Raw genomic sequence first — 17,592 nt, forward strand, 5'->3', positions numbered from 1 at the left:
GGGGGTAGCTCTGTAATGGAAGGTTGCAGAACTCAGAACTAAATTTGGTAGAATCCGTCAAAAACTGGAGCCTCTATCGCGATCACAAGGTTAACGGCGTAGGCTGGAGGTTGTAGTAACTCAGGAGCAGAGTTCGTCCTCTCATGATGATCCCAATTCTGTACACCAAATACGAAAAGAATCCGTTAAAGACTGTAGCCTCTATCACAATCTCGAGGTTTTCGAGAAAGGGGCGTAATTCTGCGAATATCACTGTGTATCAAGCTGAATGTTGAATTAAGGTGGGTGCAGTATATGTATTTGTATATTTTTACAGTATTAGAATGAATACAAGTATATTAAAATTGACACCATGAATCCCCACCCCCGCCCCAATCGCTTTGTTACTTCCCTGTGCATTCAAATTCAATACTGCAAACATATGGGCACTCCTGTTATCTTGCAGCAAGATTGTAACTTACAAGACAAAGATGTATTAACTATTTGAATCTATATAAAGTTACTGATCGTGAAATAAAGTATAACTAACTCTTACCTAAGCAACCGATCCTAATACGTTAGTCTGCATACGTACTGAGCTTCTATCGTGGCAAAACAGTAAATATATATTCTCTGCTATATATATTATATTATCTGCAGAAAACAACTCTTCCTTGTATATAAATAATTATTTACTTATTCTATACATACAGACAAGATTTATCCTGTTGTACATTTGAATTTATGTGGCTGTAATAGGGGAATTCCCAATAAAATTATTTAAGCGTCTATATACACTGGTGTCACATCCTGTTGTATTTCCGATATACTATATAGCTACTAGCTAGTTAGTATAACCTACGTGTAAATATTATTAGATCTTGGCCTACATAAAATATAACAAAATATTTAAACATTTGAAAATTGTTATACAACTGTATTGCCCTTTTCAAGTCTTCTTTATAAACGCTAAAACCTAAAATAAACTAATATTATTAGTTTTTTTGTTTTGTTGATCATTCTGTTCTTAAAGATGCATTATGTAAGATTTAAATAATGCGCTAGTCGTTCTTCCTATAATAGTTTAAAAATAGATAATAGCACTAAAAGGCCCATTGTCAATTATCGTTGCCATGATAATAAAGGCTCGATTGTCAGACCTTTTATGGATTGACGTCCAACTTAACGTTAAAGTAGCTAAGTCTCTAACTCAATATCATCCAAAGTCTTCGACATTAAAAACTCGAATTATTTGCAATTTAAATCAACATTGATGTTGTGATCTTATCGGGAAAAGATGGGCTTCTGATATCCAATATATAAGACAAAATAAACATTTTACCATTGGTACACGAATCGTAACTAAGTGGCTCGAAGAACGAGACTAGATATAATTATTCCACAAGTCATGTCAAACGGTGACGGCATATTCTTATCTGGAGAGCACGCGCAATAAATACTATCGCGGTAGACTGGAATAACCAGACGCCAGAGATTGCCATTCGATTGAGACTTTTGGCGTATTTCGAAGAACATAACTGATTTGAAATTAGAGTAAAAAGAGAAACGATTGAATGTAAACACTTATATACATTCATATTACATTATTATATGCTTTTCGACCCATTTGTGTCAATTCCTAGGTCCAAAATATTAGCGATTTACGCGGCTTGTCGAATCCATTCATTTTCCTCATAGCACACTGTATGGCGTATGCCCGTCTTCATTAGCCCAGTTTAGGAGTTGGACGTTAAACCCCATTTCATTTTGGTACCTCGTTCGTCTAGGTTCGACCCGCTGCGCTCCTAGTCTCTATCATCCAGAAATATATTCTACGAGACTACTGGACTCCTGGTGTAATTTCCAAATCCATGTCTCTTTTCCGTTGGGTAGAACGATTTCTACCACATATGGAGCGAAATGTGTCAATATTGTGTTCGCAATTGAAATCTTTAGATACACAAACCTAAAGTAGGAAAAATTAAACAAATGACAACCCGCCTAACCAAATGAGGATAATCAGCAGAAGTCTGTGTCCATTGACAGAAGAGTCGATAGTCCAGAATCAATAACTTACTTTTCTTGCAAGCAACGACACCATTGAACCGTGCATAATTAAGCTAAGGTATTCTCAGAAAAATGAATAGTTTGTAAGATTTCTTATTTCTATTTCATAAAGATCACTACGGGCAGCGGTGCCAGCGGTGAAGCTAGTACTCACCGATGGCAGGAAATACGTAAAATGTCCGACCGAGAGATGTATGAAAAAAAATAGTTTTTTGGTTGTTTAAATGTTGATTGTGGCGAAGCGAAATACCAATATATGTTGTATATAGCGAGTAATAAAAGGCAATTATACTTCTTTGGATTAAGTTTGGGGTAGATGCACTTTATTTCTATGTGAGTAAATGACCTGTCGGGTGTAATTAAAAAAGGGGCTACTAATCGGAGAAGTCTTGGAAAAGTTTAATATATCAAAGACCCTAAATAAATGAGTAATGGGTAAGAAAATTCTATGTTTATACCTGTAAAGAAATAGACGAACGAATTGACATAAATTGACAAAGACAAAAGAATAATAATATTATAAACAATGTCATTCATAGAGGAGTTCCTGTGGATAAACGGGAAAAGGAGTGTGTATATTCGCGGATGACGATGTAACGAGTATCTCGACAACGATGTCAAATTCTAGTTTGGTAGATTAAATATGTCGCAATTCAGCTGACCTCATTTTGTAAACATAAACATGGAAAAGGATATCCTTACGTACAACATTGTTAAAAACAAAAATAATATCTTAAAACATTTTCATGAGATATGGTTGAAATATCTCATTTATATCAGCAAGGTGTTTAGAGCATGACATTATTTATTGTCATTACTACATTGATATAGTGGAACTTAAAATGTGTAGCGTTAAACTTTTACTACATAATATTTAAAGCCCCAGGTCGTATCAAATGACTTTCTGTCCATCAACCGTCTGGATCATTTAGATAATAGATAATCAATCTCTAACGAGGAATTTCATTGGTATACTATCTGGAACGCGAAGGCGTTTAATGGAGGATTGTTTTGATCATCCCAATAAACTATAAGGTTGACGTGTGTTACTTTAATTGGAAACCTTATGGCTAATTACCTTAATAAATGTTCGGTTTATTTTATTTCTTTTACAACTTCGTAAGCTAAATGAACTGGGGATATAGTAAACTTCTATGCTGCTGAGATTTATGGACATTTTGAGCAAAGTTCTAGCTGCTAGGTAAACGAATATCTAAACTGCAGATGGAAGGTTTCGTGGGTTTATAAACAACAATTCTGGGAAACCCAATTATTGCGCATTCATTGAACTGTTCCCGAATATATCCCACCAATCAGCCCACCAGGCAATCCTTCATACACCATTTACGGATCCTCGGGACTTTATATAGGTCTATTGTAAATATTTATAACGGAAATTTTGTATGACCCGGAATGGTTCGAGTAGGCTTCTCTTTATAACAAAACGCATTATATGAATTCCATAGTTATATTTTTTTCTTACTGTAATGTATAATTTTGGAATTATCTAAACTCGGAACCATCGTGGGGGGTTGGGTGGGGTGGGGATAGCCGAATGGTTAGCGCGTGCCTTCTGTATCATACGGTCTGTCATTGAGTCAACTGACGTGGTCTCGATTCCCCGGTTGTACGTGACAAGGAGTAGGGTCGCATGTCCAACCTCGTGGGTTTTCTCCGGGTCTGTTTTCCTCCCACTGCTAAAGACCCCTACGTGCAAGCGAATTATTGAAATAAAACTGAACCATATGTTAGTCCCGAAAAGATCCAAGTTTGTGTCGAATGGAGAGAGAGAGAGAGAGAGAGAGAGAGAGAGAGATGGGGGTTAACGTCCACTCGAAACATAGTTCTAAAATATATAAAACAAAGTTTACACTGTTCCTTATTAATTTTGATCTGTGAAGTTTTTGATTTTTTTTTTTGTTTACTTTATTTTTGTATCTATTTATCAAAAAGAATTAATCTATGAGATCTTTCTAATCTATTTTATTCCATTCTTTTTTTAAACAAAAACACCTTTTAGCAGAAAATATTTTAGAGTTCAATTTACAGGGTTAATATTATTTTATCTATCATTTATTTCAGGTTTGAAATCTCAATATATCCTATCTGTTGCGTTTTTCAGAAGTCATGGTCATTTCTAGGAAATATACAATTTTTCTCCAAGGTTGAAACTCTAATTTTTCAAGATTCATCATTTGAAAATTGTAACAGTTTCATATATAGGTCAACTGACCACATACTTTTAGATGCATTTATCTAGATTGTTAGACATGCTTTCGCAAATGACACAGAAATTATAAAACAATGTTGATTGCGTTGTTCTTTGGGTTCCTTTCAGAATAGGAATTCTACTTTCATTTTTTGTTTGATGGTTGTTGTTTTTTCCAAGAATAGACTCAAAGGGGCGTGCTACTATCTTCAATATTGGGCCACATATTAAAATATTACTTTGGCCTAAAGTTTGGTCGGATTTCATAACATATTCATATCACCTTCAAAATGTGTTTTAGGTATATTTTTGAAATAAAACTCCCACTCCCCAAGGTTTTGTACTGTCAATGTAGTTGGTGTTAATTGGCGTACGTGGTAAAAGGCTGCTTGAATACTCAAAATGGATATGAGGTCAGGGTTAATAAATTAAAAACGTTATTTTATAAGTAAGCACTATCAAGTAAACAGAGACGGCTCAACTACACGGTACACTTTCCCTCACAGCACAACGCCGCTTTTTAAAGCTCAAAGAATATAATTATCAACTACACCGATTAACGAAATAAAAATGAAATGAGATGAGGTTTAACGTACTAGTACTACTGTTCTGCTCTGATTGAGCTAATAAAGACGGACATTTCGCCCGGACAGCGGCACTGATCGAATCTCTAACGGGGAATTTCATTGGTCTACTATCTGGAACGCGAAGGCGGCAAATGGATGACTATTTTGGTCAACCCAATAAACTATGATATGGTCGATGTGCGTTACTTTAATTTGAAAACCTTATGGCTTACCTTAAATTTTCGATCTGGTTTCTTTTTTTTTTTTTTTTTTTTTTTTCTTCTAAAATTTCGTAAACTAAATTAACTCGACATGTAATGAACTTCTATGCTGCTGCTCTTCCGTTTATGTGAGATTTATGGAAATTTTGAGCAAAGCTCTAGATGCTAGGTAAACGAATATCTAAACTGCAAATGAAAGGTTTCGTGTGTTTATAAACAACAATTCTGGGAAACCCCATTATTCATTCAACTGTTCCCGAATATATTCCACCAATCAGCTCACCAGGCAATCCTTCATACACCATTTACGGATCCTCGGGACTTTGTATAGGTCTATTGTAAATATTTATAACGGAAATTTTGTATGACCCGGAATGGTTCGAGTAGGCTTCCCTCTATAACAAAACGTATTATATGAATTCCGTAGTTATATGTTTTCTTACTGTAATGTATAATTTTGGAATTATCTCAACTCGGAACCAAAATGAATGTCCAGAATGTGACAAAGTTCTAAAATATATAAAACAAAATTTACACTGACTATCCATAATTTTGACCTGTGAAGTATTGGATTTTTTTTTTTTTACTTTATTTTTTATCTTTTTATTAAAAAGAATTAATCTATGAGATATTTCTAAATTTATTTGATTAACTTATAGTTGTTTTTTTTAAATTTTTACCAGAAAATATTTTCGAGTTCTATTTACAGGGTCAATTTTATTTTATCGTTCATTTATTTCAGGTTTGAACTCTCAATATATCCTATCTGTTGCGTTTTCAGAAGTCACGGGTCATTTCTAAGAAGTACACAATAATTTTTATTTTTCTCCTAAATTGAAACTCTAATTTACAATGATTCATCATTTGAAAATTGTAATAGTTTCATATAATAGGTGAACTGACCACATATTTTTAGATGCATTTATCTACATTGTTAGATATACTTTCGCAAATGACACAGAAATTATAAAACAATGTTGATTGCGTGCTTCTATGGATTCTTTTCAGAATAGGAATTCTACTTTCATTTTTTGTTTTATAGTTGTTGTTTTTCCAAGAATAGTCTCAAAAGTGCGTGCTACTATCTTGAATATTGGGCAACATATTAAAACATTACTTTGGCCTAAAGTTTGGCCGGATTTCATAACAAATTCATATCACCTTCAAAATGCGTTTTTGGTATGTTTTTTTTTAGATAAAACTCCCCAAAGTTTTGTACTTTCAATACAGTTGATGTTAATTGGTGTACGTGGTAAAATGTTGCTTGAATACTCAAAATGGATATGAGGTCAGGGTTAATAAATTAAAAACGTTATTTTATAAGTAAGCACTATCAAATAAACAGAGACGGCTCAACTACACGGTACACTTTCCCTCACTGCACAATCCCGCTTTATAAAGTTCAAAGAATATAATTATCAACTACACCGATTAACGAAATAAAAATGAAATGTTATATCCGACTGGGCTAATGAAGACGGGCATTTCGCCCGGACAGCGGCACTACTACGGCCTACTCTCATGTCGAATTCCAACTGCCAATGGTTCGTTTACGTGCACGCCGATATGTACACGGGTTTTCCATCCCATTCGAACGACTATACGTTGTCCCCTACCAGACCCTTCGTCCTTCACCACTGTCCACTGACAAGGGGGGACCACGCCGGAAAACCCCGATGAACTTTCTCGGCCGACACCGGAATCGATCACGGAATCCCCAGGTAAGCGAGCCGACGTCTCACCTACCTAGCCACAGTGACTCCCTCGGGATTAACACTGCTTCAATATTATCATTATGTTGTCCTCGTCAATTTCGTATAAACTTGAAATATCTTCATTTATCTTGGGTTCTCGGAATACTACAAGATTCGTCGTGCCATGGCTCAGTGAATAAATGAGATTCCCAGTTTTATTCCCGTTTTGCCGAGACAGTTCCTCGGGATTTCTCGGCGTGGCTTCTCCTGTCAAGAGTACAGGACAGGGTATATAATTTCTCATGTTCATGAAGCAACGACTATGAGTTTTAGCAGATTAACGGAGTTCAGGCGCGATGAAGCCTTCTATTGAAGATGATATTTTCTATTTCAAGAAAAGGGCTCAACAGTGTCACGTCAATTTGATTAAATGAGCAGGCGCAGATCAATGGGTTTATAATTTTATCCTAGCCCCTTGAAACAGTCCGAGACATTATAGTCGAAATATCGTTAACAGCTCGACTAACACGCAACCCGTCAGTCACCCCCTCCCCTCAATAAACATAAGTTGTCCCCGGCCAATTATAAGATTATTTTTGGAATGCTGATTCACATTGTTGATGGCGGGGTAGAGAGGTGTGTTTTATTTATATTTATGTTCATTTCCTTAGATTAGGATTGACCATAATGAATGATAAAAACATTTATTGGTTTCAAATTTCATTTTTATATTTTTATGAAAAACATTATTTCATTTCTACAAAACACTCGGTATAATAAATAACATTAAAAGGTTAAAAATGACATATAATGTGTATATAGTAAAAAGACGAGAATGAAAGAAGATGACGAAGATGAAAGTATAAAAGGACCATGAAGATGACATGTTATCCAGAATGTAGACTAAACCTTGACATGGAAGTAGTCTAGAGGTGGCCACAATATTCAGTATACAGACTGGTGCTAAAAGAAACTACTGAAATGACTGGCAATGAGAATGAAAATAATTCACACTTATACACAATGTAACATAAAGATTAACAGTTAAAAGCTGTCAGTTTGAAATAAGTATTGTCATTGGTATTATTGAGTTAAAGATTCCTATTAAAGATGATGTTATTTACAATGAATTTAATGCCACAAGATGCAAAAAAATATGTACAAAAACAAAAATAATCTATGCTCAAAATAAGCATAGCAACAAAATTCAACAAGATACACAAAATAAATAATTATAGTTTCTTAAATATTTCGAGACAAAAAAAAACGTGCGTTTCTATATCAGTTTTACTGATCACCTACCATAATCGTCGTAAATATTACGATTCCTAACACCTACACATGTTTGATAAAGTTTGTTAAAACAAACGATTATTGTTGCACGACTTCTTTCATTTGAGATCTTATCTTAAATGCAAGCACTATTATGGAGTTATTTCCCCTCACTGGCCTTCATAAACAATATCATTCTACTAACTTCGTAACTTTACAAGTTTACAAAACTAAAGACGTTCAACACCTTATGTTATGCACCAACACAAGCCAAAACACACGGTACATCTATAGCACAATATTGCACCATGGGTAAAGTCTAATTTGATATAGCATGTATTATATCTACTCGTATACATCTTCTATACTTTCATCAAAATCTAAATCTTCGTCGTCTGTGAAAATATCTTCCTCTTCTTCCATGAGAGAAATAAGTTCTTCTGCTAATGAACGGATAGCAGATTCATTGTCACGTGATGCACACAAATTCATGACATTATAAAATTCTGTTGTTTGCTCCTCATGTGTTTGTAGTGACGTAATGTCTGACACATCTGTACTAGAATCAAAAGAAGAATCGTCCGCTACATTATCGGATCGAAGACTGTAGTCTTCAAATTGTCCTAACGAATCCAAATACATAGGCTGGGGAGGTTGTAAGTGGACTACTGGGTAAGCAGACATGGATTTCTGTTTCTCGTACAAATGTTCCCTGAGTCCGACTACCATCGGATCATCTGCGGATAACTTCTCAACCTCGATTAAATACCGGATAGCTTCTTCAGCGCAATCCTGGAATCCTTCCATTACCGCACTGGACGGACTAAGTGCGGGTAATCTCTGCATGTCTAATCCCAGTTGGACTGGTTCTTCCAGACTGAAAATATTAGGTCTTTCTACTGAAAAGATAAAATGAATACTATTTAATACGTCATACAGAAAAATGGCAAAAGCATGGTGCACAGAAGCTTTGTTTTAAGTGAGCAGTTTCCCACCTTATATACCATCGTGATTAATTAGTAGAAGTCCAAATTTACAGCAGTAAAAATCTTTGCAAATACAAGCTTCTGTACAAGCACTAGATGACGCTTGTTTTCATGTTTCTATACATAGGGAAACGCCTCATCGCAGTCAAATCCCCAGACAGGGTCTATTCAATATTAACAGAGCGTACATAAGTCTCGGTCAATATGACAGAATATATATAGTTAACCCTTCATTACCCCTTGGATCAAACATTTTATAAACAGGCAATTATAATTCTATACTGCGTGATTTTAAAGACCTGGAAATAAACCATATAATTTCTTCAGTAAATCGGTTAAACAATCGCGAAAATGTGTTTCCTGTCGAAAATGACTTATGGGGATTAAATCGCATGGGATGTGGGATGAATACACCTGTACATATACACATAAAATATCCGATAATTTTAAAGAAATGACTAAATATCAAGTGACAAATAGATTAGGGGGAAGTATTTGCATCTTTCTACTTTCACTGTATGTGGGGACCATCAAAAAAAGATAAAATCTTGAACTACGGTCAATACATGTGTGGAAATGATATCATATTATTTCGTTGGGGTTAGGGAATCTATAGGAAAACAATAACCTATATGCGGTTCAATATTTAATCGCATCATTGGTGTTATAATAATACATATTATGATACATATTGTGTGGGTTGGAGCAAAACAGTGGGACGTTTAACCCTATTCCATTCATCCATTCATTTATTCTTTCATTCAGACAGCCAAAGGATAACTCAACTCCCCGGATTATATCTGGTCACGGTTTAGTACAAGTAGTATATGTTCACTCATAGAAAGGCGTTTTGGACACACAGAGGAATTTCAACCCATACATGTGAACTTCGATCAAATTCTTGGATTCCTTGGCCTTAAATCAGTGTTAAAAGAATGCTAAGAAAATCAACCATCTTCTTTAAATCGATATTAAATAGCCACAAATACACAGCCAGAAAAATGAAAGTAAAATTTTGGTCAGATCTTTGGAGATGAAAGCCTTCGTGTTTACACTGAAGAGTATTGGATTTCGCCTTGTCCTGAAAATGACCGAGTAGTTGAGGTCAAATGGACATGTTGTACAAGTTATGTTTTCTGTTCACTGGCCACTTGACCACCGTGAAATATGATAGTATAAAATAGATCTGTATTGTAGACAACTGTACATGTATTTAGTATATCTGATACTGTTGGTGGTTGTACAGAACATACCAAAATATACCTTTAATATAATACATCCAAACATTTACCATAAAGACTACTCCACGAACAAGAACTTAATCTGTATATACAGATAATAATCAATATAAAATGGATGCATTAATGTATCCATGACATAGGTAATAGAGTACACTAATAGTGAGTATAATACAGTGCAGGTAAAATAAGCCATAGACAATATAGAATACCTGTTAAATATCTGGTAAATCGTTACAATATCATCCAGTATCTTTTTAAAATCGTAAAAAAATAATTACAGATGCAAAAAAAAAACAAACAAACAAAAAACAACCTAAAATCTTATTAAATGAAGTTAAAAACCCGTTCGATATTAAATCAGATCAGTAAAATGTCTATCTCCCTGGCCAGACTGTTACAATACTTACTCATTCTGCTCATATAATGTAGCCCACTAATCAGATAATCAAGGTCAATATTGTCCACCTTATTCCCACACTGGTCAAACACAAGACTGATCGCTGGTGACTGTCTATCAGACTAACAGCCTAACATTGTTACATACTTCAAAGAAAACAATAGGTAGCGCCGTGGGTAGCCTAAGAAGGCGTAATCAACAAGTACCTTGAGGTATTTAACTAACCAATCACCGTGGCTGCCTTCACTTTACATCGTCTAATCAAATTACATGAAAATACAACGTAAACGAAACTACTGTACTATCAAGAAGAAATAAATGTATGTTTGGAAACGCGCGTAAAATCTCATTTCAGAACCAATATCTAAGAATCTCTAAACTACACTACATGTATATTTAATCCAGTAATGTCCACAAATTCATAAACCAGCAGAATATATATCATACTAATTTGACTCAAATAATCTACAACATCTACTTCGGTCAGCCTATCTTTGTTAACTTAAAAACATCACTGTAACTACCTTTTCTAAACAGCCCAAGTAGATGAAGAACACGATGTTAAACGAATATGCCCAAAAATGGATGTCAAATACCCACAACTTTATATACATATATACCGTCCATGACGGTTGATAAAAATATGTTATCAAAAATAAAAAAAAGACTAAGCGCTTTCCACCTGTTGACATTCCTCGATTTACTACAGTCGTGATAAATATTATAAAATTACTCAAGCAGAAAGTTAAATGTGCATCTCTTTACCACGGTGACACGTAACATAGATCATGGGTGTACGAAGAGGCTCATAGAATATACACTCCCTGAACCTCACTTCCCTTTTAATTGCATAGAATAGGAATTTGGGTGAAGGTAGCGAGGCGAACAGTTGAATCAATACTTATGATAAAATTTAAAACGTTTACATTCTTTAGTGCAAAAAAAGAGGCCCTGAAGGATAAGCAATACTGAATTAGAGGCGGATAATTTAATGAATATTAATGATTACCAGTCTTGTTACAGAATTGTAATAGTGGTTTGAAACTTAAAATCATGTAATAGTATCCCCGATAGGTTTTTGGTTGTTATTTTTTTTTATCGGAATAGGTATTGAGTATTATCTTTACGTCCATTTTGTGGCTATTCTCAGGAGCGGGAAGTGATTGGCATGTTTTGGGTTACGTCACTTAAGGTAGAGAACAGACGGACAGTCGGTAAACCGACAAAAACCCACCTGTCAGTCATCTAAAATTAAATACACCATTAATTTTACTTTTCTAAAGATTAAAGAAATATGTTTGCATTCCATAATTAGTACATTGCGTCACGTACTAAGCAGTCGGCGCGTGCTCTATAATTAAATCATACTTGTCAATTAGATTAATTAAAAGGTCCAGATCTCGTCAGACGCAGAAAAGGGGGACGGTGTCGCCAAAACTTAAACAACGTGTCTGCAGTTTGTTTCTAATATGGTATTTTGAGTGGAAACAGTTTTTCTTAGACAATCGTAAAACAAGATTTAAAATTAGTGGGCGTTACCAGCATCATCTGGTATCTTGTTGAGAAAGAATCTTGGAGGGAAAACAGACCATTGTTATCATTAAACAATACAACAGAAATCCCATCATCAATTATTAATGCTTACAAATATTTTCCCATGCAAACTTTTTAAAGGAATCCACCCACTTTTTCCCCCTAAATGTCAACTGATACATTTATTACCCAATAAATTAACCCAAAATTGATCTCTATTAAAATTTACCGGAATGGTTACAGGGCAAAAATATAATCAAATGTATTGAGAAAGCATTATATTTTCTGCTACATGTATTTTCATGTCATAAACAGTTAGAGGTATTGTATGAGGTCATAAAAAGTGTTGACTATGATTAAATTAAGTGACAGGTTCAACAGTACTTGAGGCTTGACTTGTTGTCCAAGGGCTAAAAAACGATCAACAATGGGAGAAAATGAAAGGTGGTTAAAAAATGAAGTCAAGCTGTGAAAAGACCATAGGAATGGGGCCAGAAGACTGTGATCTTTAACTCATCTCTTGTGGGAAAATTTGTCAACAATGCTAAATACTTAGACTAATGAAGTTAACGCGAACTGATTGACACGACAAATTTGACAGGATGTGATAACTCGATTATAAGATTAACAATGAGAACAATGCATTTACATGCACATATCAAATTGAACAATAAACTCAGCACCATGTAAGCATGTATCAAAAAGTCTAAGAAGAGATCATCTGCCCCCACTTCAACCTCTTATCTACTTGAAACCTGCACTCTCAAGATATCCTACAATATCACATCCCATTCACATGTACAATAATACATGTATGTAAAAGTACATGTAGTAGGCATACGTCCAAGTAACTCATGTTTGCCGTATAGATAAAGCTAAAACAGTATAATATAATTTCCAACAATTGTAATCTTGGCGGATTTTATTCATTTACACAAGTAGGGATATAGTGGGTCTAACAGAGTCTCCTTGCTGTGATTCCTGGTATCACAACATGCAGATTTAAGACCAATGAGAGTTATTGACATTTGAAGTGCGAGTCAATAGTGCAATCCGGTATGTTTTATCATGTAATGTATTACTCTTGACGATTATCTGAGATTGAACATGCACTGAAATCCGTTCCCATAGTACTTTAACTGTGACAGGTTTGGGAACCAATTCTGATAGGAAGTTTTTTTTTCTATTTAGCATGCACGTACCAGATAGTAATATCAATACACTTTACTTAAATATTAACCATATTGATTAATATTATCAGAATTAATTTGAGTTTCAAGTAATTAAGCAAAAATTATGTCTATTTGTTAATGGTTCAAATGCATGAGACTATGTGTCTGGGTACTAAAAGATGGTGACAAAAACAAACAAAATCCCCAGACATAAAGAGTACTTCGTTACCACTAATAACCCTGTCTAGTTGAAGACCTAGACTGTTCTAAAGTGAGTAACATTGGGGAAGCTCTCAACAAAGAAGGGTCCCACAGAGTGATGTCCCTTAAGGCGAGACTCCCTCAGCCCACTTAACAAAATAGTGAATGAAATGTTATGGTCAAGTTTGTCTGAGAAAATGAAGTAACCAAACAGTACCATAGTGTGATTTAACACCCTATACAACCATTAACAATGTGCTGTTTTTATACTAGTGCAAAAATCAAGACAGGAGTTGCTACCGTGGCACGATAATTACCCTTAAAGTTGAAGTTTGACGTCTTCAAGTTTTGCGCAATTTTCTTTTTAACCATAATGATATTTAATCGCAGGAAATGAGAAGATTAACATTTAAAACCGATTACGATTTCCTCTGAGTTATATGTCAATAAAAACCCAGTCTTACCTTATGTTGAAATGTTAAGCAATTTACGTACATGAATGTTTTACCGAAACCGGATTCTATGCGTCTTTTGGGCTCCAAGACGAAAATACATGTACATACAGAGATATGATGACAACCCATTGGTAAACAAAAACTAATTGAAAGGTATCGATAAGCTGCGTTTAAAGTAACGGGTTTAATTAGAAATGGCTAATAAGAAGGGCGTTAACAATAAATCAGATTTCTTTCAAAAAGAAATAAGACATATTTTTTTTTCTATAAGCACTGTGGGTTTATCCCTCCCCACATCCTACCTCCCCGTATCAATTAATGAATAGGAACGTGGATTAGATTAAAGCCTATATAAGAGCTATGATTGAAGGTTGTATTCATTTTGCTACAGGTATATGTTTTCAATAACCAATCTCTTTACAACAACACATGCTTTCACATCGTCGAACACCCTTTCATCACATCTTTCGTATTGAATTACAAGCAAGGCTTACATGCAGATGTTTCATAAATGAAGGTCGATGATGCTAAGGCTGTACGAAGGATGGACTAATTTGTTTGTTGGTCTTAATCATCCTGTCCGCCCTTCCAATTACTAGAGGGGTATATGTATCGGATTTAGACTTCAAAGTGTTCGATGGTATTTTTTTCCACTTATAGATAAAGGGACGTGTATCTCCCACGCCTGATCTTGTTGTCATAGTCTCTGGGGTAAACACTAATACTCACTGATTGAATGACGAACATGTGATCAAGGATCGGATATTAGGCGAGAAAAGAGCGGGGTTGGGGATTGGAAGAAATATAACACCCCGAGACTTGTCCATGTCCCCTCCTTGATGGAAATTCCTCATTTCTTGCCTCGATAATGGTTTATATGTATATTATATTAGATACGTGCAAGCTCGTGGGAAATTGAAATCTGACCCGAGAGTAGTGACAAAGCCTAAGGACACATTACTCGAAAATTGTACGATGAACGAAATCCAAAAGTGTAGGTACATAATATTTGGCATATATTACAACCCACAATGGGGCGAGGACCAAATAACACGGAAGCAATGTGAGAAGCGTCTTTCAGTAAGGACAACCGAGACGATTATTAAAGTAGGTGTTGGTCATGATAACAAGACAGTTAAAATGTTTTTCAAATGTGTTCTTAGTGTTACGTCTGTAGGTATTGTAATACTGATACATTTTTTTGGTTAACATAATGATATATATATCGTGTTAGTTTATGTTTTACAATAGATGTATGTAACCTTTAACATAGTATCTAATAATTTAACTCGGACAGACCTACGATATAGCATGTAGTAATTTTATTCAGACCTACGGTATGGCGGCTTTTTATCACGGCCCCCTTATGAGCATGATATCGTTCAACAAGTATTATCTATTGTACAATGACGCTGGTGAATGGGATGGGGTTTACGGTCTCAGCACAACACGTCGGTCATTTTGAGACTTACATATGGTATATTTCATTTCTATATGGTAACATATACGATGCGGGGGGGGGGGGTGACAGAATACTATTCTAAGAATTGACATTAAGAAGGGTTCGTTTACCTGGACTTCGGTTTTTGCCCCATCCGCACAACTAGGCGCTTACAGGCGCTATCCGGGCAAGGTTCTTCACGACCGGGACAACTTAGTCGAGAGGCCAGTGTCCTACCGTGGCCCTCAAGTGGCTGATGAAAAAATATTCGAAATGCTACATGCATTTGCAATATACCCTCATGCAATGAAGAGTGTTGGTAACGGGTGTGCCAAACACGAATTTCTAATATTAGATTCGAATTTGAATAATATTACCCTTGACATAAATTTTGATGGTATCTAAATAATTGATCGTATCACTTATTCGAATTACAACTATAAGATGATAATGACCATCTTAATGTCTTAAAAAAAGAGAAGAACTGTGATAATACCGATGACTTCGTGATAAAATAATGTTTATGATCGCTTTGTTTGTTCTAGGATACGCATCTACTTGAATCAATGTCGCAGTTCGATTTGATAATTGTTCTCGTTTTCTACAATAAAATTGTATCACGATTATAATATGATATCATATCGCACATTTCATGTTTATCTTTCATAAAGTTCACAGTCATCCATCTTGTCAAGAGCTCTTCCTAGATCACGATCAATAGAAGTATGTTTAATTTAGGACGAACCACCATATGACACACTCAAGCTGTTTTGAGGGGTAGCTTAGGGCAGTATGCTGTCGTCAGCTGCGCGAGTCAAAAACGTGCGAGACTCGTGTCAGGGTAGCAACGTCGCAGTGGTCTAGATGAACCTGTACAAGCAGTGCGCGTGTGCAATTTGAGAATTCTGGCTCGATTCTATCTGGTGCCAGAAATTCCTGCCAGCTGCCAGTCAAGTAAAATCTAAAGAATTCTGTAAACAGACCAGAACACTTCTAATGGATGCCCTACATTCTCTGTTTACGTTTTTGACTACTTACATTGGTGCCTTGAAAAATGTCATAGATTCTTGTAAGCGATTAAAATGCCACGGAATAAAAAGTATATCATGTACTTACTATTCAGTATATTAATATTTAACGGTTGAGTTCTTTAAAAATAATAACTGATTATGATTTTATTTTAGTATACTATTCTTGTGTTCAGTATATTTTCACTTGATTCTTTCTAATTAAATGGTCACAACAAACAAGCCGAACAGAACATACCCCAATTAAAAGATAATGATTTCCAATATTACAATTCCATGACTAATTCGAGACAATGATAAATGACTTCACGCTGCAACACTCTATTGGAATCCTGTCTTCCCTTAATGGAGCAATACTTGGAACTATCGATCGAGGTCACAGGCGTGTATACACATGCACTGTGTTTTCAAGTCAGTGGCAAGGTTACCGGCAATCCCAGGTTAATACATGCTGGTAAAAATGCCTGCATATTTATGTTTTCCGAGTACCTTTTGATATTTTGGGGGAGAATGAAATCATATTAAATGTTCAATGTGCACTTACTATGAAAAAATGCTATCAACGCCACGATCAACTTTGATATAAATGCATATCAAGAAACTGTGGATGCGTTGCTAAAGTCACCTTGCAACAATTAACGTGCGTTTTCATTCAATACCTGATAAGATTATTAATTGATAGAAATATTTCGTTTCCTTTCACAAATGAAAAATTCTTCTCTGTTTATGAGTTTACTGAACTCGAGGGTATAAAGATGTCTATACAATTCAAAGTGTTTTAGAATTTATATAATAGCGGTGATGACATACTCCAATGTATAAGCTCAGCGTCTCTCCTTATGCATGCTCTATATCATTTAAGAAACTACTCATGCTTGTCAGGTTCATACAAATTTTACCACAATCAAAATCAACATGGTTTTTTTTTACCCCCAAAGTAAATTTAAAATATAAAAATTCTACAGTTCATGGATTATTGCGCATCATTCAAAGTGAATGGCCATTCATAAGGTTTCGTCTCATCGGTGAATAATGCATATGCAAATATACTGTTTTATAACTCTTAACCTCAATAGACGCTATACGATCATTCATAAAGCTTAGCTTATAATGTATAGGAAAATGTATAA

The 17,592-nt window shown here is 35.1% G+C and overlaps 1 protein-coding gene across 1 annotated transcript in view; it reads right to left on the reverse strand.

The window, feature by feature from the left end:
• LOC126810920 (tumor necrosis factor alpha-induced protein 3) overlaps nucleotides 1–725 on the reverse strand; it is a 30,533-nt gene extending 29,808 nt beyond the window's left edge. The window contains exon 1 of the mRNA XM_050536303.2: nucleotides 536–725. The gene's annotated coding sequence lies outside the window, so the exon portion shown is untranslated. The remainder of the gene's footprint in view (nucleotides 1–535) is intronic.
• Between the last annotated feature and the right edge of the window lie 16,867 nt (nucleotides 726–17,592).

This window comes from Patella vulgata, chromosome 2 (assembly GCF_932274485.2).
Source record: "Patella vulgata chromosome 2, xgPatVulg1.2, whole genome shotgun sequence".
Taxonomy (NCBI): domain Eukaryota; kingdom Metazoa; phylum Mollusca; class Gastropoda; family Patellidae; genus Patella; species Patella vulgata.